Consider the following 2,500-nt stretch of genomic DNA (forward strand, 5'->3'; position numbering starts at 1 on the left):
CGAAACCCTCTCAGGTCCCGGCGGCGCGCAGCGCCGTCCCAAGTACTTGGTCGGGTTCGAGAGAGGCGCAATCGCCCGGAGTTAGGCGAGTAGACGCTTTCGGTGCGACCACCCGTGCTCCCAACTGAGCTTGCCGCTGCCGACAGAGGCCCGGGAGCGTGCTGTCGTGGCATTGCCGGCGGGAGACAACACGCGCCACCTACGGTGACCGGCAGCTCCAACGCCAGCGCCACAGAAGGACAAAAGCCCCACTTGGGTGCCGAAGCGAACTCTCCCAGCACAGCGCACGCGCCAACACATCCGCACAGCTGCGATACAAACCACCAGCGAGAACCGCTGGGGCGACCGAGCAGCAGACGGCGTCGCGGCGCCGAGCGCCGGGCGGCGGCGCATCCTCAACGCACACAGTCCTCAATCGGACCAGCACACTGAAGATGTCCACCGCGCTTCGCACCGGGCCCGCGAGGACCTACTTTGGCCGCACGGCGCCGCGCGCAGGGTGCGCCGGCGCGCAGCTGCGACGCCTGCCGCGTCCGTCGGCCGGCGCGCCTGCCACTGGCCGCCCCCACCAGCCGGCTGTAGCGCGTGCGCCCACGCACCGCGCGGCCAGCACGCCGGGAGGCGCCCCCTCACCGGCCGGGGACGGTCCCACCCAGCCACCGCCGCGTATCGCTTCACACCCAGATGCCGTTCAGTTTCGTCGGCATGGTGGGTATCGCTGGAACAACCGGTTCGTACCTCAACCTATCGTCGCCATCACCGATTCACCCCTAGCGAGAACAACCGCACCACAACAGGTTACCATTTGTTCATTTGCGTAACTTCACCAGAAAACGCAGGCGTCCATCGCCATTTGCAACTTCAACGATTATTGCATGCCTGTGTCAGGTGTCACGCCACACTACGTCTGCCCACATACACGCAACAAAATGTGCACGCCTAGACAATACGTGGAAGGTGGCCCCCGTACGTATGCGATGTCCATTGCTCGAACGACTGTCAACCGGCCTCTGTAGCATGTCGCAGATATGGAACGCGGTGCACCATGCCATCACGGTGTGTGAGGAGAGACGACTAGGTCCGAATACATCAACAGACAGCTCATGCTGATCGCCATCCACGGCGTCCGTTCCTCCCACACGTCTCTATGGCGTACCACACTGCAATCCAGCTCTCATAGGGAGACGACACGTAGCTGCGTGCACAATATTTGCACTGTATGGTCCGCCGTTTTTGGGCGCAGTCGTTGTACGGTCACACATGTGCCACGATGTATCATTCGGTACATAAGGACGAATGTGCAGTACAGATTGTGGTTTACGCGTACGACATTAGCGGACGGTTGACACAGGCCGCACCACAACGTAGCCTGAGTACGTCGCATGCGAAGGGCATTGAACATGCAAACTTCTCACCAACCAGCTTGCGAAGGCAGGGGGGCAAGGTGGGGACGTGGGGAGGGGCGGCATGTACGTCCTGCTGCCATCCACATTACAGTGTACAGCAGGAGCATGTGGAAAGTCAGCAAGACTTGCAAGGTGTTTAACATGAAGCGATACACAGGGGAGCGGGCAGTGCGAGTAGCGAACTATATTGCGAGGGTTGCGGGTGGGCAACACTACACTAATTGAACGAGTCGTATAACAATTACAGAGCAGGTTTAGGCGACAACATGGGTTACGTTAGGGGACAACGTGGGTTACGTTAGGGGACAACGTGGGTTACTTTAGGGGACAACGTGGGTTAGGTTAAGGCACAACGTGGGTTAGGTTAAGGCACAACGTGGGTTAGGTTAAGGCACAACGTGGGTTAGGTTAAGGCACAACGTGGGTTAGGTTAAGGCACAACGTGGGTTAGGTTAAGGCACAACATGGGTTAGGTTAAGGCACAACGTGGGTTAGGTTAAGGCACAACGTGGGTTAGGTTAAGGCACAACGTGGGTTAGGTTAAGGCACAACGTGGGTTAGGTTAAGGCACAACGTGGGTTAGGTTAAGGCACAACATGGGTTAGGTTAAGGCACAACATGGGTTAGGTTAAGGCACAACATGGGTTAGGTTAAGGCACAACATGGGTTAGGTTAAGGCACAACATGGGTTAGGTTAAGGCACAACATGGGTTAGGTTAAGGCACAACGTGGGTTAGGTTAAGGCACAACGTGGGTTAGGTTAAGGCACAACGTGGGTTAGGTTAAGGCACAACGTGGGTTAGGTTAAGGCACAACGTGGGTTAGGTTAAGGCACAACATGGGTTAGGTTAAGGCACAACATGGGTTAGGTTAAGGCACAACATGGGTTAGGTTAAGGCACAACATGGGTTAGGTTAAGGCACAACATGGGTTAGGTTAAGGTACAACATGGGTTAGGTTAAGGTACAACATGGGTTAGGTTAAGGTACAACATGGGTTAGGTTAAGGTACAACATGGGTTAGGTTAAGGTACAACATGGGTTAGGTTAAGGTACAACATGGGTTAGGTTAAGGTACAACATGGGTTAGGTTAA

Source organism: Schistocerca piceifrons, unplaced genomic scaffold, assembly GCF_021461385.2.
Source record: "Schistocerca piceifrons isolate TAMUIC-IGC-003096 unplaced genomic scaffold, iqSchPice1.1 HiC_scaffold_936, whole genome shotgun sequence".
NCBI lineage: Eukaryota > Metazoa > Arthropoda > Insecta > Orthoptera > Acrididae > Schistocerca > Schistocerca piceifrons.